The sequence below is a fragment of the Aythya ferina genome (genome assembly GCF_964211825.1).
Source record: "Aythya ferina genome assembly, chromosome: 29".
Lineage (NCBI taxonomy): Eukaryota > Metazoa > Chordata > Aves > Anseriformes > Anatidae > Aythya > Aythya ferina.
Genome location: NC_140326.1, coordinates 994080 through 1017779, shown reverse-complemented (window position 1 = coordinate 1017779; position 23700 = coordinate 994080). Strand labels below are relative to the sequence as shown.

General features: G+C 56.1%; 10 pseudogenes across 10 annotated transcripts; 5 read left to right on the top strand and 5 right to left on the bottom strand.

Moving 5' to 3' along the window:
- Positions 1-2490: 2490 nt before the first annotated feature.
- LOC311424940 (claw keratin pseudogene) lies at positions 2491-2907 on the bottom strand (annotated as a pseudogene). Its single transcript has one exon. The product of its transcript is annotated as a claw keratin pseudogene (transcript).
- Positions 2908-4168: 1261 nt separating this feature from the next.
- LOC311424944 (claw keratin pseudogene) lies at positions 4169-4585 on the top strand (annotated as a pseudogene). The gene has a single exon. The product of its transcript is annotated as a claw keratin pseudogene (transcript).
- Positions 4586-7166: 2581 nt separating this feature from the next.
- On the bottom strand, positions 7167-7583 carry LOC311424939 (claw keratin pseudogene; annotated as a pseudogene). Its single transcript has one exon. The product of its transcript is annotated as a claw keratin pseudogene (transcript).
- Positions 7584-8844: 1261 nt separating this feature from the next.
- LOC311424938 (claw keratin pseudogene) lies at positions 8845-9261 on the top strand (annotated as a pseudogene). The gene has a single exon. The product of its transcript is annotated as a claw keratin pseudogene (transcript).
- Positions 9262-11842: 2581 nt separating this feature from the next.
- LOC311424937 (claw keratin pseudogene) lies at positions 11843-12259 on the bottom strand (annotated as a pseudogene). The gene has a single exon. The product of its transcript is annotated as a claw keratin pseudogene (transcript).
- A 1261-nt stretch (positions 12260-13520) lies between these two features.
- On the top strand, positions 13521-13937 carry LOC311424948 (claw keratin pseudogene; annotated as a pseudogene). The gene has a single exon. The product of its transcript is annotated as a claw keratin pseudogene (transcript).
- Positions 13938-16518: 2581 nt separating this feature from the next.
- On the bottom strand, positions 16519-16935 carry LOC311424936 (claw keratin pseudogene; annotated as a pseudogene). Its single transcript has one exon. The product of its transcript is annotated as a claw keratin pseudogene (transcript).
- A 1256-nt stretch (positions 16936-18191) lies between these two features.
- On the top strand, positions 18192-18608 carry LOC311424928 (claw keratin pseudogene; annotated as a pseudogene). Its single transcript has one exon. The product of its transcript is annotated as a claw keratin pseudogene (transcript).
- A 2135-nt stretch (positions 18609-20743) lies between these two features.
- On the bottom strand, positions 20744-21160 carry LOC311424931 (claw keratin pseudogene; annotated as a pseudogene). Its single transcript has one exon. The product of its transcript is annotated as a claw keratin pseudogene (transcript).
- Positions 21161-22742: 1582 nt separating this feature from the next.
- Positions 22743-23159, top strand: LOC311424929 (claw keratin pseudogene; annotated as a pseudogene). Its single transcript has one exon. The product of its transcript is annotated as a claw keratin pseudogene (transcript).
- Positions 23160-23700: the final 541 nt, after the last annotated feature.

Sequence of the window (23700 nt, the reverse complement as noted above, 5' to 3'; positions counted from 1 at the left end):
ATCATCACTCGTCTCCACTGATTGGGGGCCTTGTGTCTACATGGGCCCCAGATTCTTCCTTCTCCTGCTCTAACTGAGCTTTGCTTCAGGACTTGCTGCCCCGTGACGATGTAGCCCACAGCTGTCTGCCTATTTCTGCATCGTGACTGCTTCTGCCGCCATCTGCAAGGAGTCAGGGGCTGCCACGTGCCAGGGGCTGCCTTTCTGCCATCTCCCTTCTCCCCTAGACCTGCAATAAAAGCTCTGTTTTGCCACATTCTTGATCCTGTCTTTTCTATGACCCTTAATGCATTTGCTCCTTGCTGTGAGCCCATGCAGGCCCCCAGGGTCCATTCCTGAGAGCTGCAATCCTGGGGCATTCTCAGAGGCCCTCAGGAACTCCCTCACCTCTACGGCCATGACCATCAGAAGATGACCTTGATGGTCAGAGCAGCCGTCAGTGAAGGGTCACCACAGTGGGGCCACACACAGAACCATCACCAACCACTGCTCCCTCAGCGCTCACACCATCTCACCCTCATCCTGGGCAATTAACAGCTACAGCCCAAGATGAGAGGTTGGTAACGAAAAGCACTTCTTGTCTACTCTGGCAGCTCCCTAGGGGCTTCCTGAAGGCCTTGGACTTTTATGTCTCTGGGAACTGTCACAGCCTCCCCAACGGCAAAGACCTGGTTAGAGCCACCTGAGAGGCCACTGGGCAGAGGAGGGAGGCTGAGGGACCCCACCAGCCTTTACTCCAGCCCCTCCAGTTTCCCTCCTCTTCCTCCCAAATCTCCATGGAGCACTGGCAAGCTTTTCCCCACCACTGGGCCAGAAGCTCTTCCCTGTATACACAGCTTGCCTACCTGTAGCCGGGGGACACAGCTCTGGCCAAGTAGGACAGCAGTGCTCCACACAGCTCCATGCTGCAGACATGCTGCCAGGCCTTGGCTGCCCTTCCTCACACACCAGCACACAAAGCAACCTGCATGGCCAGGCCCCCAGAACACCTGGCCATAACAGCTGTGATGAGGCACACCAGCTGCCTCCCACCACTCTGCCCTCACCCAGCAGGCACGGGATGCTATGTGAGGCAGCACCCAGTGGTTGGCTGGCGGCCCTTGCACTGGAGGCTGGGGAGTTGTGTGGATGGGCAGAAATGCCAATTTTCCCTTCCCCTGCCTTGAGAATTATGGGTGATGCATGTTCTCCTGAGCACCCACCACTGACCAACATGCTGCCCCGCTCCTCTTCTTGATTTCCCTTGCAGGAACAGTCTCAAAGAAAGACCACTGTGCAGAGCCAGGATCACACGATCAGAAGACACTTAGGGAATGAAGGGACATGAGGCGGGTACAGACACGCACCATCTACTCAAGGCCTTTGTGTTTCCTGGCTCTGGATGGCTGTGATGTGTTCACGGCCATGTGGAGGACCTTGGGCAGACTTGGTTGTGTCTCCTTCACCCCTTCCCAGTGCCTCCACCTGCAGCTGTGCACATGGGCACAGTCAGCAGGTGGCAGCAGCCCTGACCATGCAGTGGCCATCTCTCTGTCTCCCCAGACCTCCACAGCTGACCATAGAAAAGGCAATATAAAGAGGTCAAACATGCTGTGGTGGCTGTGCAAGATGGCTGTTGCTTTTTCATGTTCTCAAAATAGGATTGGGTACTCATTGCCATTCTACCCGGTGAGAGAAGGGAGGAGGTTCAGGGGCATGTCCTCTACAAGACCCACTGGGGCCTCTGCTTCAGTCGTAATGCCCTGTCCCAGCTGCACAAAGAATCATAGAATCATAGAGTATCTCGAGTTGGAAAGGACCCATAAGGATCATCAAGTCCAAAACCTGACACCGCACAGGTCTTCCCAAAATTTTAGACCATGTGACTAAGTGCACAGTCCAATTCCTTCATAAATTCAGACAGGCTCGGTGCAGTGACTAATTCACTGGGGAGCCTGTTCCAGTGTGCGACCACCCTCGTGGTGAAGAACCTCTTCCTGATGTGCAAGCTAAACCTCCCCTGCTTCAGCTTAACGTGCAGGAGCAAGGGTCCCAGTAGCAGAGGCAGGAGTGCAGCCAGCAGCCCAACTGCCCTGGCTCTGAGTTTTGGGGGAAGTCTGGAAGAAGAACGATGAAGAAATACCATGGGTCAAGAATGTGGTGCAACAGTGCTTTTATTAAAAGTCCATGGGAGCAGGAAGTTGACAGAAGGGCAGCCCCTGGGCAGAGGCATCCATCAGCTCCTTGGAAAAGGCACAGAGGAGGTGACCAGTAACCATGCTACATGAACAGGAGGAAGATACTGTGCTGCCTGTCACGGGGCAGCAAGTCCTGAAAAGAATCTCAATTGGGGCAGGTAAAAGTCAGAATTGGGCCGCATGCAGGCACGAGGCCTCCAAGCTCTTGAGACAGGTGACGCCAAAGGGGAGCTTTTCCTGCTGGTGTCATGTCGGGACGTTCCAGGGCAGCTGAGGAGCTCTCCTTGTTCAGGGGCTGGAGCCAGAGGTGGGCTTAGCAGGGCCCGCAGTTGCCACTGAGGTACCTGAGGCCCCGACGCGAGCCGCCATATCCACAGCTCCCAAAAGCTCCATAGCCCCCATAGCCGCCAAGGCCTCCATAACCCCCAAGGCCTCCATAGCCCAAAAGGCCACCATAACCCCCAAGGCCTCCATAGCCCCCAAAGGCACCACGGCCTCCAAAAGTGCCGCCAAAGCCCCCTGCAACAGCCGGGACTCCCGCCGAGCCGACCACGGCGTGCTGAGGGAAGGAGCTGAGGATGGGCCCGGGCAAGGTGAGCACCGTGGCCGGGGGCTGGATCACCACGGTGGAGTCGGGGCACTGCCGCACGCAGGGCTCGTTGGCGCTGTCAGCCAGCGGGGCCGGGGCAGCCACCCCGCACACAGGGGCACACAGGCTGGAGCAGGACATCTTCCACGTAGGCAAGGAGTACTGCAAAGGGCAGGCAGAGTTAGGCAAGGGTCTGGGGAGAGGCTGCATTGATGGAGGCAGGGAGAGAGCCCTGAGAAGCCTCCAAGAGCACGACTTACCCAGGTGATCTGTTTAGAGACAAGCGGAGGAAGCAGGATAGAGGGCTGCAAAGCCCTCAGCCCTTTTATACCTGTCTCAGAGAGCCCCTGGCATCAAACATAGGTGAAAGCCCCAGATATTCCTGCAATGTTGCCAGCATGAATCATGACAAATGTGGAGATGCGAGGCAATTATATTCCTCCCCATCGGGGACACCGAAACGCAAACATGCCCTCAGGAACAGGAGGTCATGGGAGGAACAGACCATGACACGCAACTACATCAAAGGCCAGCTGCTTTTTAAACTGACCTCATGGCACCAATAAACCCTGATTTCTTCCTAATCCCAAACTTTGTCTATGTAGAAGTGTCATGGGCAATTTGTTGAAGAAGTGCCTTTTTATCTCTGTGCACAACCAGCATACCTGTCATTACCTCCCTTTTATGGGCTGGTAAACAGAGGTGGTGGAAGATTGGGTGAAGGGATGAAGCCATCCCACCCACGTGAAGCAGCTCCCAAACACTCACCATCACCCTGTACAGGCAGTGGCTGTGAGGCACTCAAGTGGGAGTTGAGGAGCATCCCTAACCATTGCCCTTCTCCCTGCCCTGTGGAACATGTGTTACTCCTTGTTCTCCAATTCGCCTGAAGGCCAAGCAAAGAGCTGTGGCTGTGTTGGTATCATGGGCGAAGCCCAATCAACCTGGGGGATTAGAACTCATTGGGGTTTATTGGTGCCATGAGGTCAGCTCCAGCAGTGTCTAGCCTTTTATGTATGTGAGTGTCATGGTCTGTCTCTCCCATCACCTCCCTGTTCCTCAGGACACGTATGAGCCGCAGTGTCCCCAGTGTGGAGGGATATAATTGTCTCGCATCTCCACGTGTGTCATGATTTGTGCTGGCTTTATTGCATGAATATCTGACGCTTCCACCTCCGCCCCCTGCCTGATGCTGCAGGCTGTCTGGGACAGGTATAAAAGGGCTGAGGGCTTTGCAGCCCTCTATCCTGCTTCCTCCGCTTGTCTCTAAACAGATCACCTGGGTAAGTCGTGCTCTTGGAGGCTTCTCAGGGCTCTCTCCCTGCCTCCATCAATACAGCCTATCCCCAGACCCTTGCCTAACTCTGCCTGCCCTTTGCAGTACTCCTTGCCTACGTGGAAGATGTCCTGCTCCAGCCTGTGTGCCCCTGTGTGCGGGGTGGCTGCCCCGGCCCCGCTGGCTGACAGCGCCAACGAGCCCTGCGTGCGGCAGTGCCCCGACTCCACCGTGGTGATCCAGCCCCCGGCCACGGTGCTCACCTTGCCCGGGCCCATCCTCAGCTCCTTCCCTCAGCATGCCGTGGTCGGCTCGGCGGGAGTCCCGGCTGTTGCAGGGGGCTTTGGCGGCACTTTTGGAGGCCGTGGTGCCTTTGGGGGCTATGGAGGCCTTGGGGGTTATGGTGGCCTTTTGGGCTATGGAGGCCTTGGGGGTTACGGAGGCCTTGGCGGCTATGGGGGCTATGGAGCTTTTGGGAGCTGCGGATACGGTGGCTGGCGTCGGAGCCACAGGTACCTCAGTGGCAACTGCGGGCCCTGCTAAGCCCACCACTGGCTCCTGCCCCTGATGAAGGACAACTCTGGAGCTGCCCTGGAACCTTCCCAACGTTCATTGCCAGGAAAGGCTCCCCTTCATCATCACTCGTCTCCACTGATTGGGGGCCTTGTGTCTACATGGGCCCCAGATTCTTCCTTCTCCTGCTCTAACTGAGCTTTGCTTCAGGACTTGCTGCCCCGTGACGATGTAGCCCACAGCTGTCTGCCTATTTCTGCATCGTGACTGCTTCTGCCGCCATCTGCAAGGAGTCAGGGGCTGCCACGTGCCAGGGGCTGCCTTTCTGCCATCTCCCTTCTCCCCTAGACCTGCAATAAAAGCTCTGTTTTGCCACATTCTTGATCCTGTCTTTTCTATGACCCTTAATGCATTTGCTCCTTGCTGTGAGCCCATGCAGGCCCCCAGGGTCCATTCCTGAGAGCTGCAATCCTGGGGCATTCTCAGAGGCCCTCAGGAACTCCCTCACCTCTACGGCCATGACCATCAGAAGATGACCTTGATGGTCAGAGCAGCCGTCAGTGAAGGGTCACCACAGTGGGGCCACACACAGAACCATCACCAACCACTGCTCCCTCAGCGCTCACACCATCTCACCCTCATCCTGGGCAATTAACAGCTACAGCCCAAGATGAGAGGTTGGTAACGAAAAGCACTTCTTGTCTACTCTGGCAGCTCCCTAGGGGCTTCCTGAAGGCCTTGGACTTTTATGTCTCTGGGAACTGTCACAGCCTCCCCAACGGCAAAGACCTGGTTAGAGCCACCTGAGAGGCCACTGGGCAGAGGAGGGAGGCTGAGGGACCCCACCAGCCTTTACTCCAGCCCCTCCAGTTTCCCTCCTCTTCCTCCCAAATCTCCATGGAGCACTGGCAAGCTTTTCCCCACCACTGGGCCAGAAGCTCTTCCCTGTATACACAGCTTGCCTACCTGTAGCCGGGGGACACAGCTCTGGCCAAGTAGGACAGCAGTGCTCCACACAGCTCCATGCTGCAGACATGCTGCCAGGCCTTGGCTGCCCTTCCTCACACACCAGCACACAAAGCAACCTGCATGGCCAGGCCCCCAGAACACCTGGCCATAACAGCTGTGATGAGGCACACCAGCTGCCTCCCACCACTCTGCCCTCACCCAGCAGGCACGGGATGCTATGTGAGGCAGCACCCAGTGGTTGGCTGGCGGCCCTTGCACTGGAGGCTGGGGAGTTGTGTGGATGGGCAGAAATGCCAATTTTCCCTTCCCCTGCCTTGAGAATTATGGGTGATGCATGTTCTCCTGAGCACCCACCACTGACCAACATGCTGCCCCGCTCCTCTTCTTGATTTCCCTTGCAGGAACAGTCTCAAAGAAAGACCACTGTGCAGAGCCAGGATCACACGATCAGAAGACACTTAGGGAATGAAGGGACATGAGGCGGGTACAGACACGCACCATCTACTCAAGGCCTTTGTGTTTCCTGGCTCTGGATGGCTGTGATGTGTTCACGGCCATGTGGAGGACCTTGGGCAGACTTGGTTGTGTCTCCTTCACCCCTTCCCAGTGCCTCCACCTGCAGCTGTGCACATGGGCACAGTCAGCAGGTGGCAGCAGCCCTGACCATGCAGTGGCCATCTCTCTGTCTCCCCAGACCTCCACAGCTGACCATAGAAAAGGCAATATAAAGAGGTCAAACATGCTGTGGTGGCTGTGCAAGATGGCTGTTGCTTTTTCATGTTCTCAAAATAGGATTGGGTACTCATTGCCATTCTACCCGGTGAGAGAAGGGAGGAGGTTCAGGGGCATGTCCTCTACAAGACCCACTGGGGCCTCTGCTTCAGTCGTAATGCCCTGTCCCAGCTGCACAAAGAATCATAGAATCATAGAGTATCTCGAGTTGGAAAGGACCCATAAGGATCATCAAGTCCAAAACCTGACACCGCACAGGTCTTCCCAAAATTTTAGACCATGTGACTAAGTGCACAGTCCAATTCCTTCATAAATTCAGACAGGCTCGGTGCAGTGACTAATTCACTGGGGAGCCTGTTCCAGTGTGCGACCACCCTCGTGGTGAAGAACCTCTTCCTGATGTGCAAGCTAAACCTCCCCTGCTTCAGCTTAACGTGCAGGAGCAAGGGTCCCAGTAGCAGAGGCAGGAGTGCAGCCAGCAGCCCAACTGCCCTGGCTCTGAGTTTTGGGGGAAGTCTGGAAGAAGAACGATGAAGAAATACCATGGGTCAAGAATGTGGTGCAACAGTGCTTTTATTAAAAGTCCATGGGAGCAGGAAGTTGACAGAAGGGCAGCCCCTGGGCAGAGGCATCCATCAGCTCCTTGGAAAAGGCACAGAGGAGGTGACCAGTAACCATGCTACATGAACAGGAGGAAGATACTGTGCTGCCTGTCACGGGGCAGCAAGTCCTGAAAAGAATCTCAATTGGGGCAGGTAAAAGTCAGAATTGGGCCGCATGCAGGCACGAGGCCTCCAAGCTCTGGAGACAGGTGACGCCAAAGGGGAGCTTTTCCTGCTGGTGTCATGTCGGGACGTTCCAGGGCAGCTGAGGAGCTCTCCTTGTTCAGGGGCTGGAGCCAGTGGTGGGCTTAGCAGGGCCCGCAGTTGCCACTGAGGTACCTGAGGCCCCGACGCGAGCCGCCATATCCACAGCTCCCAAAAGCTCCATAGCCCCCATAGCCGCCAAGGCCTCCATAACCCCCAAGGCCTCCATAGCCCAAAAGGCCACCATAACCCCCAAGGCCTCCATAGCCCCCAAAGGCACCACGGCCTCCAAAAGTGCCGCCAAAGCCCCCTGCAACAGCCGGGACTCCCGCCGAGCCGACCACGGCGTGCTGAGGGAAGGAGCTGAGGATGGGCCCGGGCAAGGTGAGCACCGTGGCCGGGGGCTGGATCACCACGGTGGAGTCGGGGCACTGCCGCACGCAGGGCTCGTTGGCGCTGTCAGCCAGCGGGGCCGGGGCAGCCACCCCGCACACAGGGGCACACAGGCTGGAGCAGGACATCTTCCACGTAGGCAAGGAGTACTGCAAAGGGCAGGCAGAGTTAGGCAAGGGTCTGGGGAGAGGCTGCATTGATGGAGGCAGGGAGAGAGCCCTGAGAAGCCTCCAAGAGCACGACTTACCCAGGTGATCTGTTTAGAGACAAGCGGAGGAAGCAGGATAGAGGGCTGCAAAGCCCTCAGCCCTTTTATACCTGTCTCAGAGAGCCCCTGGCATCAAACATAGGTGAAAGCCCCAGATATTCCTGCAATGTTGCCAGCATGAATCATGACAAATGTGGAGATGCGAGGCAATTATATTCCTCCCCATCGGGGACACCGAAACGCAAACATGCCCTCAGGAACAGGAGGTCATGGGAGGAACAGACCATGACACGCAACTACATCAAAGGCCAGCTGCTTTTTAAACTGACCTCATGGCACCAATAAACCCTGATTTCTTCCTAATCCCAAACTTTGTCTATGTAGAAGTGTCATGGGCAATTTGTTGAAGAAGTGCCTTTTTATCTCTGTGCACAACCAGCATACCTGTCATTACCTCCCTTTTATGGGCTGGTAAACAGAGGTGGTGGAAGATTGGGTGAAGGGATGAAGCCATCCCACCCACGTGAAGCAGCTCCCAAACACTCACCATCACCCTGTACAGGCAGTGGCTGTGAGGCACTCAAGTGGGAGTTGAGGAGCATCCCTAACCATTGCCCTTCTCCCTGCCCTGTGGAACATGTGTTACTCCTTGTTCTCCAATTCGCCTGAAGGCCAAGCAAAGAGCTGTGGCTGTGTTGGTATCATGGGCGAAGCCCAATCAACCTGGGGGATTAGAACTCATTGGGGTTTATTGGTGCCATGAGGTCAGCTCCAGCAGTGTCTAGCCTTTTATGTATGTGAGTGTCATGGTCTGTCTCTCCCATCACCTCCCTGTTCCTCAGGACACGTATGAGCCGCAGTGTCCCCAGTGTGGAGGGATATAATTGTCTCGCATCTCCACGTGTGTCATGATTTGTGCTGGCTTTATTGCATGAATATCTGACGCTTCCACCTCCGCCCCCTGCCTGATGCTGCAGGCTGTCTGGGACAGGTATAAAAGGGCTGAGGGCTTTGCAGCCCTCTATCCTGCTTCCTCCGCTTGTCTCTAAACAGATCACCTGGGTAAGTCGTGCTCTTGGAGGCTTCTCAGGGCTCTCTCCCTGCCTCCATCAATACAGCCTATCCCCAGACCCTTGCCTAACTCTGCCTGCCCTTTGCAGTACTCCTTGCCTACGTGGAAGATGTCCTGCTCCAGCCTGTGTGCCCCTGTGTGCGGGGTGGCTGCCCCGGCCCCGCTGGCTGACAGCGCCAACGAGCCCTGCGTGCGGCAGTGCCCCGACTCCACCGTGGTGATCCAGCCCCCGGCCACGGTGCTCACCTTGCCCGGGCCCATCCTCAGCTCCTTCCCTCAGCACGCCGTGGTCGGCTCGGCGGGAGTCCCGGCTGTTGCAGGGGGCTTTGGCGGCACTTTTGGAGGCCGTGGTGCCTTTGGGGGCTATGGAGGCCTTGGGGGTTATGGTGGCCTTTTGGGCTATGGAGGCCTTGGGGGTTACGGAGGCCTTGGCGGCTATGGGGGCTATGGAGCTTTTGGGAGCTGCGGATACGGTGGCTGGCGTCGGAGCCACAGGTACCTCAGTGGCAACTGCGGGCCCTGCTAAGCCCACCACTGGCTCCTGCCCCTGATGAAGGACAACTCTGGAGCTGCCCTGGAACCTTCCCAACGTTCATTGCCAGGAAAGGCTCCCCTTCATCATCACTCGTCTCCACTGATTGGGGGCCTTGTGTCTACATGGGCCCCAGATTCTTCCTTCTCCTGCTCTAACTGAGCTTTGCTTCAGGACTTGCTGCCCCGTGACGATGTAGCCCACAGCTGTCTGCCTATTTCTGCATCGTGACTGCTTCTGCCGCCATCTGCAAGGAGTCAGGGGCTGCCACGTGCCAGGGGCTGCCTTTCTGCCATCTCCCTTCTCCCCTAGACCTGCAATAAAAGCTCTGTTTTGCCACATTCTTGATCCTGTCTTTTCTATGACCCTTAATGCATTTGCTCCTTGCTGTGAGCCCATGCAGGCCCCCAGGGTCCATTCCTGAGAGCTGCAATCCTGGGGCATTCTCAGAGGCCCTCAGGAACTCCCTCACCTCTACGGCCATGACCATCAGAAGATGACCTTGATGGTCAGAGCAGCCGTCAGTGAAGGGTCACCACAGTGGGGCCACACACAGAACCATCACCAACCACTGCTCCCTCAGCGCTCACACCATCTCACCCTCATCCTGGGCAATTAACAGCTACAGCCCAAGATGAGAGGTTGGTAATGAAAAGCACTTCTTGTCTACTCTGGCAGCTCCCTAGGGGCTTCCTGAAGGCCTTGGACTTTTATGTCTCTGGGAACTGTCACAGCCTCCCCAACGGCAAAGACCTGGTTAGAGCCACCTGAGAGGCCACTGGGCAGAGGAGGGAGGCTGAGGGACCCCACCAGCCTTTACTCCAGCCCCTCCAGTTTCCCTCCTCTTCCTCCCAAATCTCCATGGAGCACTGGCAAGCTTTTCCCCACCACTGGGCCAGAAGCTCTTCCCTGTATACACAGCTTGCCTACCTGTAGCCGGGGGACACAGCTCTGGCCAAGTAGGACAGCAGTGCTCCACACAGCTCCATGCTGCAGACATGCTGCCAGGCCTTGGCTGCCCTTCCTCACACACCAGCACACAAAGCAACCTGCATGGCCAGGCCCCCAGAACACCTGGCCATAACAGCTGTGATGAGGCACACCAGCTGCCTCCCACCACTCTGCCCTCACCCAGCAGGCACGGGATGCTATGTGAGGCAGCACCCAGTGGTTGGCTGGCGGCCCTTGCACTGGAGGCTGGGGAGTTGTGTGGATGGGCAGAAATGCCAATTTTCCCTTCCCCTGCCTTGAGAATTATGGGTGATGCATGTTCTCCTGAGCACCCACCACTGACCAACATGCTGCCCCGCTCCTCTTCTTGATTTCCCTTGCAGGAACAGTCTCAAAGAAAGACCACTGTGCAGAGCCAGGATCACACGATCAGAAGACACTTAGGGAATGAAGGGACATGAGGCGGGTACAGACACGCACCATCTACTCAAGGCCTTTGTGTTTCCTGGCTCTGGATGGCTGTGATGTGTTCACGGCCATGTGGAGGACCTTGGGCAGACTTGGTTGTGTCTCCTTCACCCCTTCCCAGTGCCACCACCTGCAGCTGTGCACATGGGCACAGTCAGCAGGTGGCAGCAGCCCTGACCATGCAGTGGCCATCTCTCTGTCTCCCCAGACCTCCACAGCTGACCATAGAAAAGGCAATATAAAGAGGTCAAACATGCTGTGGTGGCTGTGCAAGATGGCTGTTGCTTTTTCATGTTCTCAAAATAGGATTGGGTACTCATTGCCATTCTACCCGGTGAGAGAAGGGAGGAGGTTCAGGGGCATGTCCTCTACAAGACCCACTGGGGCCTCTGCTTCAGTCGTAATGCCCTGTCCCAGCTGCACAAAGAATCATAGAATCATAGAGTATCTCGAGTTGGAAAGGACCCATAAGGATCATCAAGTCCAAAACCTGACACCGCACAGGTCTTCCCAAAATTTTAGACCATGTGACTAAGTGCACAGTCCAATTCCTTCATAAATTCAGACAGGCTCGGTGCAGTGACTAATTCACTGGGGAGCCTGTTCCAGTGTGCGACCACCCTCGTGGTGAAGAACCTCTTCCTGATGTGCAAGCTAAACCTCCCCTGCTTCAGCTTAACGTGCAGGAGCAAGGGTCCCAGTAGCAGAGGCAGGAGTGCAGCCAGCAGCCCAACTGCCCTGGCTCTGAGTTTTGGGGGAAGTCTGGAAGAAGAACGATGAAGAAATACCATGGGTCAAGAATGTGGTGCAACAGTGCTTTTATTAAAAGTCCATGGGAGCAGGAAGTTGACAGAAGGGCAGCCCCTGGGCAGAGGCATCCATCAGCTCCTTGGAAAAGGCACAGAGGAGGTGACCAGTAACCATGCTACATGAACAGGAGGAAGATACTGTGCTGCCTGTCACGGGGCAGCAAGTCCTGAAAAGAATCTCAATTGGGGCAGGTAAAAGTCAGAATTGGGCCGCATGCAGGCACGAGGCCTCCAAGCTCTGGAGACAGGTGACGCCAAAGGGGAGCTTTTCCTGCTGGTGTCATGTCGGGACGTTCCAGGGCAGCTGAGGAGCTCTCCTTGTTCAGGGGCTGGAGCCAGAGGTGGGCTTAGCAGGGCCCGCAGTTGCCACTGAGGTACCTGAGGCCCCGACGCGAGCCGCCATATCCACAGCTCCCAAAAGCTCCATAGCCCCCATAGCCGCCAAGGCCTCCATAACCCCCAAGGCCTCCATAGCCCAAAAGGCCACCATAACCCCCAAGGCCTCCATAGCCCCCAAAGGCACCACGGCCTCCAAAAGTGCCGCCAAAGCCCCCTGCAACAGCCGGGACTCCCGCCGAGCCGACCACGGCGTGCTGAGGGAAGGAGCTGAGGATGGGCCCGGGCAAGGTGAGCACCGTGGCCGGGGGCTGGATCACCACGGTGGAGTCGGGGCACTGCCGCACGCAGGGCTCGTTGGCGCTGTCAGCCAGCGGGGCCGGGGCAGCCACCCCGCACACAGGGGCACACAGGCTGGAGCAGGACATCTTCCACGTAGGCAAGGAGTACTGCAAAGGGCAGGCAGAGTTAGGCAAGGGTCTGGGGAGAGGCTGCATTGATGGAGGCAGGGAGAGAGCCCTGAGAAGCCTCCAAGAGCACGACTTACCCAGGTGATCTGTTTAGAGACAAGCGGAGGAAGCAGGATAGAGGGCTGCAAAGCCCTCAGCCCTTTTATACCTGTCTCAGAGAGCCCCTGGCATCAAACATAGGTGAAAGCCCCAGATATTCCTGCAATGTTGCCAGCATGAATCATGACAAATGTGGAGATGCGAGGCAATTATATTCCTCCCCATCGGGGACACCGAAACGCAAACATGCCCTCAGGAACAGGAGGTCATGGGAGGAACAGACCATGACACGCAACTACATCAAAGGCCAGCTGCTTTTTAAACTGACCTCATGGCACCAATAAACCCTGATTTCTTCCTAATCCCAAACTTTGTCTATGTAGAAGTGTCATGGGCAATTTGTTGAAGAAGTGCCTTTTTATCTCTGTGCACAACCAGCATACCTGTCATTACCTCCCTTTTATGGGCTGGTAAACAGAGGTGGTGGAAGATTGGGTGAAGGGATGAAGCCATCCCACCCACGTGAAGCAGCTCCCAAACACTCACCATCACCCTGTACAGGCAGTGGCTGTGAGGCACTCAAGTGGGAGTTGAGGAGCATCCCTAACCATTGCCCTTCTCCCTGCCCTGTGGAACATGTGTTACTCCTTGTTCTCCAATTCGCCTGAAGGCCAAGCAAAGAGCTGTGGCTGTGTTGGTATCATGGGCGAAGCCCAATCAACCTGGGGGATTAGAACTCATTGGGGTTTATTGGTGCCATGAGGTCAGCTCCAGCAGTGTCTAGCCTTTTATGTATGTGAGTGTCATGGTCTGTCTCTCCCATCACCTCCCTGTTCCTCAGGACACGTATGAGCCGCAGTGTCCCCAGTGTGGAGGGATATAATTGTCTCGCATCTCCACGTGTGTCATGATTTGTGCTGGCTTTATTGCATGAATATCTGACGCTTCCACCTCCGCCCCCTGCCTGATGCTGCAGGCTGTCTGGGACAGGTATAAAAGGGCTGAGGGCTTTGCAGCCCTCTATCCTGCTTCCTCCGCTTGTCTCTAAACAGATCACCTGGGTAAGTCGTGCTCTTGGAGGCTTCTCAGGGCTCTCTCCCTGCCTCCATCAATACAGCCTCTCCCCAGACCCTTGCCTAACTCTGCCTGCCCTTTGCAGTACTCCTTGCCTACGTGGAAGATGTCCTGCTCCAGCCTGTGTGCCCCTGTGTGCGGGGTGGCTGCCCCGGCCCCGCTGGCTGACAGCGCCAACGAGCCCTGCGTGCGGCAGTGCCCCGACTCCACCGTGGTGATCCAGCCCCCGGCCACGGTGCTCACCTTGCCCGGGCCCATCCTCAGCTCCTTCCCTCAGCACGCCGTGGTCGGCTCGGCGGGAGTCCCGGCTGTTGCAGGGGGCTTTGGCGGCACTTTTGGAGGCCGTGGTGCCTTTGGGGGCTATGGAGGCCTTGGGGGTTATGGTGGCCTTTTGGGCTATGGAGGCCTTGGGGGTTACGGAGGCCTTGGCGGCTATGGGGGCTATGGAGCCTTTGGGAGCTGCGGATACGGTAGCTGGCGTCGGAGCCACAGGTACCTCAGTGGCAACTGCGGGCCCTGCTAAGCCCACCACTGGCTCCTGCCCCTGATGAAGGACAACTCTGGAGCTGCCCTGGAACCTTCCCAACGTTCATTGCCAGGAAAGGCTCCCCTTCATCATCACTCGTCTCCACTGATTGGGGGCCTTGTGTCTACATGGGCCCCAGATTCTTCCTTCTCCTGCTCTAACTGAGCTTTGCTTCAGGACTTGCTGCCCCGTGACGATGTAGCCCACAGCTGTCTGCCTATTTCTGCATCGTGACTGCTTCTGCCGCCATCTGCAAGGAGTCAGGGGCTGCCACGTGCCAGGGGCTGCCTTTCTGCCATCTCCCTTCTCCCCTAGACCTGCAATAAAAGCTCTGTTTTGCCACATTCTTGATCCTGTCTTTTCTATGACCCTTAATGCATTTGCTCCTTGCTGTGAGCCCATGCAGGCCCCCAGGGTCCATTCCTGAGAGCTGCAATCCTGGGGCATTCTCAGAGGCCCTCAGGAACTCCCTCACCTCTACGGCCATGACCATCAGAAGATGACCTTGATGGTCAGAGCAGCCGTCAGTGAAGGGTCACCACAGTGGGGCCACACACAGAACCATCACCAACCACTGCTCCCTCAGCGCTCACACCATCTCACCCTCATCCTGGGCAATTAACAGCTACAGCCCAAGATGAGAGGTTGGTAACGAAAAGCACTTCTTGTCTACTCTGGCAGCTCCCTAGGGGCTTCCTGAAGGCCTTGGACTTTTATGTCTCTGGGAACTGTCACAGCCTCCCCAACGGCAAAGACCTGGTTAGAGCCACCTGAGAGGCCACTGGGCAGAGGAGGGAGGCTGAGGGACCCCACCAGCCTTTACTCCAGCCCCTCCAGTTTCCCTCCTCTTCCTCCCAAATCTCCATGGAGCACTGGCAAGCTTTTCCCCACCACTGGGCCAGAAGCTCTTCCCTGTATACACAGCTTGCCTACCTGTAGCCGGGGGACACAGCTCTGGCCAAGTAGGACAGCAGTGCTCCACACAGCTCCATGCTGCAGACATGCTGCCAGGCCTTGGCTGCCCTTCCTCACACACCAGCACACAAAGCAACCTGCATGGCCAGGCCCCCAGAACACCTGGCCATAACAGCTGTGATGAGGCACACCAGCTGCCTCCCACCACTCTGCCCTCACCCAGCAGGCACGGGATGCTATGTGAGGCAGCACCCAGTGGTTGGCTGGCGGCCCTTGCACTGGAGGCTGGGGAGTTGTGTGGATGGGCAGAAATGCCAATTTTCCCTTCCCCTGCCTTGAGAATTATGGGTGATGCATGTTCTCCTGAGCACCCACCACTGACCAACATGCTGCCCCGCTCCTCTTCTTGATTTCCCTTGCAGGAACAGTCTCAAAGAAAGACCACTGTGCAGAGCCAGGATCACACGATCAGAAGACACTTAGGGAATGAAGGGACATGAGGCGGGTACAGACACGCACCATCTACTCAAGGCCTTTGTGTTTCCTGGCTCTGGATGGCTGTGATGTGTTCATGGCCATGTGGAGGACCTTGGGCAGCCTTGGTTGTATCTCCTTCACCCCTTCCCAGTGCCACCACCTGCAGCTGTGCACATGGGCACAGTCAGCAGGTGGCAGCAGCCCTGACCATGCAGTGGCCATCTCTCTGTCTCCCCAGACCTCCACAGCTGACCATAGAAAAGGCAATATAAAGAGGTCAAACATGCTGTGGTGGCTGTGCAAGATGGCTGTTGTTTTTTCATGTTCTCAAAATAGGATTGGGTACTCATTGCCATTCTACCCGGTGAGAGAAGGGAGGAGGTTCAGGGGCATGTCCTCTACAAGACCCACCGGGGCCTCTGCTTCAGTCGTAATGCCCTGTCCCAGCTGCACAAAGAATCATAGAATCATAGAGTATCTCGAGTTGGAAAGGACCCATAAGGATCATCAAGTCCAAAACCTGACACCGCACAGGTCTTCCCAAAATTTTAGACCATGTGACTAAGTGCACAGTCCAATTCCTTCATAAATTCAGACAGGCTCGGTGCAGTGACTAATTCACTGGGGAGCCTGTTCCAGTGTGCGACCACCCTCGTGGTGAAGAACCTCTTCCTGATGTGCAAGCTAAACCTCCCCTGCTTCAGCTTAACGTGCAGGAGCAAGGGTCCCAGTAGCAGAGGCAGGAGTGCAGCCAGCAGCCCAACTGCCCTGGCTCTGAGTTTTGGGGGAAGTCTGGAAGAAGAACGATGAAGAAATACCATGGGTCAAGAATGTGGTGCAACAGTGCTTTTATTAAAAGTCCATGGGAGCAGGAAGTTGACAGAAGGGCAGCCCCTGGGCAGAGGCATCCATCAGCTCCTTGGAAAAGGCACAGAAGAGGTGACCAGTAACCATGCTACATGAACAGGAGGAAGATACTGTGCTGCCTGTCACGGGGCAGCAAGTCCTGAAAAGAATCTCAATTGGGGCAGGTAAAAGTCAGAATTGGGCCGCATGCAGGCACGAGGCCTCCAAGCTCTGGAGACAGGTGACGCCAAAGGGGAGCTTTTCCTGCTGGTGCCATGTCGGGACGTTCCAGGGCAGCTGAGGAGCTCTCCTTGTTCAGGGGCTGGAGCCAGAGGTGGGCTTAGCAGGGCCCGCAGTTGCCACTGAGGTACCTGAGGCCCCGACGCGAGCCGCCATATCCACAGCTCCCAAAAGCTCCATAGCCCCCATAGCCGCCAAGGCCTCCATAACCCCCAAGGCCTCCATAGCCCAAAAGGCCACCATAACCCCCAAGGCCTCCATAGCCCCCAAAGGCACCACGGCCTCCAAAAGTGCCGCCAAAGCCCCCTGCAACAGCCGGGACTCCCGCCGAGCCGACCACGGCGTGCTGAGGGAAGGAGCTGAGGATGGGCCCGGGCAAGGTGAGCACCGTGGCCGGGGGCTGGATCACCACGGTGGAGTCGGGGCACTGCCGCACACAGGGCTCGTTGGCGCTGTCAGCCAGCGGGGCCGGGGCAGCCACCCCGCACACAGGGGCACACAGGCTGGAGCAGGACATCTTCCACGTAGGCAAGGAGTACTGCAAAGGGCAGGCAGAGTTAGGCAAGGGTCTGGGGAGAGGCTGTATTGATGGAGGCAGGGAGAGAGCCCCGAGAAGCCTCCAAGAGCACAACTTACCCAGGTGATCTGTTTAGAGACAAGCGGAGGAAGCAGGATAGAGGGCTGCAAAGCCCTCAGCCCTTTTATACCTGTCCCAGACAGCCTGCAGCATCGAGCAGTTTGAAGCCTCAGATATTAATGCTGTAAAGCTAGGAAGCAACATGACACGTGGACATGTTGGGCAATTATGTCCTTCCCCATAACAGACATGAGTCGCTAAACATGCCCTGGGGAATAGGGAGGTGATGGGAGGGACAGACCATGATACTCACCTACATGAAAGGCTAGGAGCCGCTAAAGCTGACCTCATAGCACCAGTAAATCCCAATGTGTTCATAATCTGAAACTTCGTCTATGAGGAAGTATCAGGGGTATTTTACAGAAGAAGCTCTTTGCAACTCTGCGCAAAGCCAGCACACCTGTCATTACCTCCCTTTTATGGGCTGGTAAACAGAGGTGGTGGATGTTTGGGTAAAGGCATGAAGCCATCCCACCCACTTGCAGAAACTCCCTAACACTCACCATCACCCTGTACAGGCAAGGGCTGCAAGGCATTTGGCTGGGAGTTGAGGAGCATCCCTACGATTACCCTTCTCCCTGCCCTGTGGAACATGTGCTACTTCTTGCTCTCCAATTCGCCTGAAGGCTAAGCAAAGAGCTGTGGCTATGTTGGAATTGTGGCTGAAGCCACATCTGCCTGGGTAATAAGGAATTCATTGGGGTTTCTTGGTGCCACAAGGTCAGTTTTGCAGCAGCTTGTCTTTCATGTAGAAGAGTGTCATGGTCTGTTCCTTCCAGCAACTCCCAGTTTCCCATGGAACGTTTGTACCTCAGTGTCCACAATGGGGAGGGATGTAATTGCCTCGCATCTCCACATTTGTCATGATTTGTGCTGGCTTTATTGCATGAATATCTGAGGCTTCCACCTCCGCCCCCTGCCTGATGCTGCAGGCTGTCTGGGACAAGGATAAAAGGGCTGAGGGCTTTGCAGCCCTCTATCCTGCTTCCTCCGCTTGTCTCTAAACAGATCACCTGGGTAAGTTGTGCTCTTGGAGGCTTCTCAGGGCTCTCTCCCTGCCTCCATCAATACAGCCTCTCCCCAGACCCTTGCCTAACTCTGCCTGCCCTTTGCAGTACTCCTTGCCTACGTGGAAGATGTCCTGCTCCAGCCTGTGTGCCCCTGTGTGCGGGGTGGCTGCCCCGGCCCCGCTGGCTGACAGCGCCAACGAGCCCTGCGTGCGGCAGTGCCCCGACTCCACCGTGGTGATCCAGCCCCCGGCCACGGTGCTCACCTTGCCCGGGCCCATCCTCAGCTCCTTCCCTCAGCACGCCGTGGTCGGCTCGGCGGGAGTCCCGGCTGTTGCAGGGGGCTTTGGCGGCACTTTTGGAGGCCGTGGTGCCTTTGGGGGCTATGGAGGCCTTGGGGGTTATGGTGGCCTTTTGGGCTACGGAGGCCTTGGGGGTTATGGAGGCCTTGGCGGCTATGGGGGCTATGGAGCCTTTGGGAGCTGCGGATACGGTGGCTGGCGTCGGGGCCTCAGGTACCTCAGTGGCAACTGCGGGCCCTGCTAAGCCCACCTCTGGCTCCAGCCCCTGAACAAGGAGAGCTCCTCAGCTGCCCTGGAACGTCCCGACATGACACCAGCAGGAAAAGCTCCTCTTTGGCATCACTCGTCTCCAGAGCTTGGAGGTCCTGTGCCTTCATGGGGCCCAGCTCTCTCTTTATCATGTCCTAACTGGGCTTTGCTTCAGGACTTGCTGCCCCATGACAATGCAACCCCATGGAACTGCCTTTTCCTGTGGCTGGCTGCTGCTCTCCTCCTCTCTGCATCTTCCAAGGAGTTGGAGGCTGCCTCTGCCCAGGGGCTGCCCTTCTGCCGTCTCCTTGCTTCCCTGGACCTTCAATAAAAGCTCTGTTGCACCACGTTCTTGACCCATGGTATTTCTTCATCGTTCTTCTTCCAGACTTCCCCCAAAACTCAGAGCCAGGGCAGTTGGGCTGCTGGCTGCACTCCTGCCTTTGCTACTGGGGTCTTTGGGCCGCTGGGGCAGGGCATTGCGACTGAAGATCAGAGGCCCCAGTGGGTCTTGTAGAGGACAGGCCCCTGAACCTCCTCCCTTCTCTCACCGGGTAGAAAGGCAACGCATCCCCAGTACTACTTTGAGAACATGACAGAGAAATGGACGTCTTGCACAGCCACCACAGCACGTTTGACCTCTTCATATTGCCTTTTCTATGGTCAGCCGTGGAGGTCTGGGGAGACAGAGAGATGGCCACTGCATGGTCAGGGCTGCTGCTACCTGCTGACTGTGCGCATGTGCACAGCTGCAGGTGGTGGCACTGGGAAGGGGTGAAGGAGACACAACCAAGTCTGCCCCAGGTTCCCCTCACATCCATGTACCCATTGCAGCCATCCAGAGCCAGGGAGCACAAAGGCCTTGAGTAGGCGGTTCGTGTCCGTACCCGCCTCATGTCCCTTCGTTTCCCAAACATCTTCTGATCGTGTGATCCTGGCTCTGCACAGTGGTCTTTCTTTGAGACTGTTCCTGCAAGGGAAATCAAGAAGAGCAGCGGGGCAGCACGTTGTTCAGTGGTGGGGGCTCAGGAGAACACGCATAACCCGTAATTGTCAAGGCAGGGGAAGGGGAAAACGGCTGTGAACTGTCAAAGCAGCCTCAGCTTTCCTCTACCACCTGCGCAGAAGTTTGTGTGTCTCCTCTTGTGCTTGGGGACATCTTTTCCAGTTCTGCCCATTCGCACCACTCCCTAGGCTCCAGTGCAAGGACCGCCAGCCAACCACAGGGTGCTGCCTCACATAGCATCCCGTGCATGCTGGGTGAGGGCAGAGTGGTGGAAGGCAGTCGGTGTGCCTCATCACAGCTGTTATGGCCAGGTGTTCTGGGGGCCTGGCCATGCAGGTTGCTTTGTGTGCTGGTGTGTGAGGAAGGGCAGCCAAGGCCTGGCAGCATGTCTGCAGCATGGAGCTGTGTGGAGCACTGCTGTCCTACTTGGCCAGAGCTGTGTCCCCTGGCTACAGGTAGGCAAGCTGTGTATACAGGGAAGAGCTTCTGGCCCAGTGGTGGGGAAAAGCTTGCCAGTGCTCCATGGAGATTTGGGAGGAAGAGGAGGGAAACTGGAGGGGGTGGAGGAAAGGCTAGTGGGGGACCCTCAGACTCCTTCCTCTGCCCCTTGGCCTCCCTGTTGACTCTAACCAGGCATTTGCCCTTGGGGAGGCTGTGGCGACCCTCTTGTAATGGCCGTGTGTGCAGGGCTTTTGGAGGAGCTGAGGGAGCGCCTGTGGTGCTCTTGAGGACTCCCCGATGGCAGCTCCCAGGCCTCACAGGAAGTGTCACAGAACAGACAGGGTCCAGAATGTGTTGTAACAGAGCTTTTATTTCAGGTCCAGGGGAGCAGGGAGATGGCAGAAGGGCAGCCCCTGACTCCTTGCAGAAGGCAGAGCGTTGGTGAGCAGCAGCCTTGCAACAGGAGGAGTCCAATTCTTGGCTGCATCATTGTGGGGCATTGATTCCTAAAGCAAAGCTCAAACGGGAAGGAGAAGCACAGAGGAGCCCCATGCAGGCACAAGACCTCCAGGCTCTTCAACTTGATGATGCTACAGCGGAGCCTTTAACGGCAACATCAGGTGGGAATATTGCAGGCCAATTCCAGAGCTCTCCTTCATCACAGAGTGGAGCCAGAGGTGGGCTTAGCAGGGCCCGCAGTTGCCACTGAGGTACCTGAGGCCCCGACGCCAGCCACCGTATCCGCAGCTCCCAAAGGCTCCATAGCCCCCATAGCCGCCAAGGCCTCCATAACCCCCAAGGCCTCCATAGCCCAAAAGGCCACCATAACCCCCAAGGCCTCCATAGCCCCCAAAGGCACCACGGCCTCCAAAAGTGCCGCCAAAGCCCCCTGCAACAGCCGGGACTCCCGCCGAGCCGACCACGGCGTGCTGAGGGAAGGAGCTGAGGATGGGCCCGGGCAAGGTGAGCACCGTGGCCGGGGGCTGGATCACCACGGTGGAGTCGGGGCACTGCCGCACACAGGGCTCGTTGGCGCTGTCAGCCAGCGGGGCCGGGGCAGCCACCCCGCACACAGGGGCACACAGGCTGGAGCAGGACATCTTCCACGTAGGCAAGGAGTACTGCAAAGGGCAGGCAGAGTTAGGCAAGGGTCTGGGGAGAGGCTGTATTGATGGAGGCAGGGAGAGAGCCCCGAGAAGCCTCCAAGAGCACGACTTACGCAGGTGATCTGTTTAGAGACAAGTGGATGGAGCTGGATAGAGGGCTGCAAAGCCCTCAGCCCTTTTATCCTTGTCCCAGACAGCCTGCAGCATCAGGCAGGGGGCGGAGGTGAAACCCCCAGATGTTCAGGCAAAAAAGCCTGCATGAATCATGACAAATTTGAAGATTTGGGGCAATTATATTCTTCCCCATCGGGGACACTGAAATGCAAACCTGCTCTGGGGAACAGGATGCTGATGGGATGAATAGGCCATTACACATAACTTCATGAAAGGCCATCCACTGCTGAAACTGACCTTGGAACACCAAAAGCCTGATTTCTTCCTGATCCCAAACTTTGTGTGGAAGAGTCATGGGCTATTGGTCGAAGAATTGCTTTGCAATCCTCTACACAGCCAGCCTGCCTGTCATTACCTCCATTTTACAGGCTGGTAAACAGAGGTGGTGGAAGTTTGGGTAAAGGGATGAAGCCATCACAGCCACTTGCAGAGGCTTCCAGACACTCACCATCACCCTGTACAGGCAAGGGCTGCAAGGCACTCAGGGGGGAGTTGAGGAGCATCCCTAACCATTAACCTTCTCTCTGCCCTGTGGGACATGTGCTGCTCCTCACTCTCCAATTCGCCTGAAGGCCAAGCAAAGAGCTGTAGCTGTGTTGGTGTTTTGGGTGAAGCCAGATCTGCCTGGGGGTTCTGGAACTCATTGGGGTTTATTGGTGCCATGAGGTCAGCTTCAGCAGTGGCTGGTCTTTTAAGTGACTGTCACAGCTTAACCCTTTCATCATGCTCATCTTCCCCAGGGTACGTTTAAGCCTCAGTGTCCCCAGTTGGGAGGTATAAAATTGCTCCACATTTCCACGTGTGTCATGATTCATGATGGCTTTATTGCATGAATATCTGGGACTTCCACACCTGTTTGATGCCACAGACTGTCTGAAACAGGTATAAAAGCACAGAGGGCTTCACAGGCCTCTATCCTGCATCTTCCATTTGTCTCTTACCAGATCACTTGGGTAAGTCCATGTCTTATGTGCCTCTTCTATTCCTCAGCAGTCATTTCATGAATTGCATCTGTTGGTGTTTGTTCTACCATTCTTTTTCCAGTGTTGAATAGGCTTGGTTGTAATGGTAGTGTTTCACAGCTATGGGAAGGATGGATATTAAAACTTTTAGGCATGGTGCTTTGAGCTTCCCAACACAACTAAGTCCTTTGGGTGCTCAGTCTCTTTCCATGTACTTTGGATGATGTGTTTTTTCCTGTGTCCTTAGGGCCAGGGAGAGTAAGTGGTCTACACCAGCTTTGTAAATGAATACTGTCCTTATACTCTGACTGCCTTATATGATGCAGAGCATTTCCTGGGGCACAAGCTCCAAGTACAGGAGAGCAACAGGATATTTGCAATGCGTTTATGTTCTGACCCCAGCTCTGCCTTCTCTCACAGCTTTGCCTGCAAATCAAAGGATGTCCTGCTCCAGCCTGTGTGCCCCTGTGTGCGGGGTGGCTGCCCCGGCCCCGCTGGCTGACAGCGCCAATGAGCCCTGCGTGCGGCAGTGCCCCGACTCCACCGTGGTGATCCAGCCCCCGGCCACGGTGCTCACCTTGCCCGGGCCCATCCTCAGCTCCTTCCCTCAGCACGCCGTGGTCGGCTCGGCGGGAGTCCCGGCTGTTGCAGGGGGCTTTGGCGGCACTTTTGGAGGCCGTGGTGCCTTTGGGGGCTATGGAGGCCTTGGGGGTTATGGTGGCCTTTTGGGCTATGGAGGCCTTGGGGGTTATGGAGGCCTTGGCAGCTATGGGGGCTATGGAGCCTTTGGGAGCTGCGGATACGGTGGCTGGCGTCGGAGCCACAGGTACCTCAGTGGCAACTGCGGGCCCTGCTAAACTCCAAAGGCCCATGGAATGCAGTGCTGCATCTGCCTTGAGCCTTTACAAACAGCTGCCCTTGATTTCTACCACCAGATGCAGAACAAATATTTCAGTCCCTCTTTCAGCTGTGACAAAGCAGCTACTTTAATCTACTGCTCCTTGCTTTTTTTCAGAAAATGACGTTGCAGATGTATATCTGGGGGTTTCAGGGTGTCCAGCAATGCCTTCAAAAGCTCCCCTCTATCTGCAGTACAGCAGAGCAGCGCTCATCCTCGAGTGAGTGTCTTCCCTCTGCCCAGATCAAGGGTTCCTGAATGATGCTAAGAAGGGGAAATCTTTGAGGTGAAGTCCTGGACTGTGTCTTGCCTTGTGATTTTTATGATTCTAATTCATTGTTTCTGTGATGTTTTGTTTTCTGCTGTCAGTGTCTATTGCCTTTTCCATCCATATTAAAGAATCTCCATTGCAGCAACAACTTGCTTTTGGTGTGTTTGTGTTTCTAAATTTGTCTTTTAATTTTCCATATTGGTTAGAGACTTTTTGATAATTAATCTCA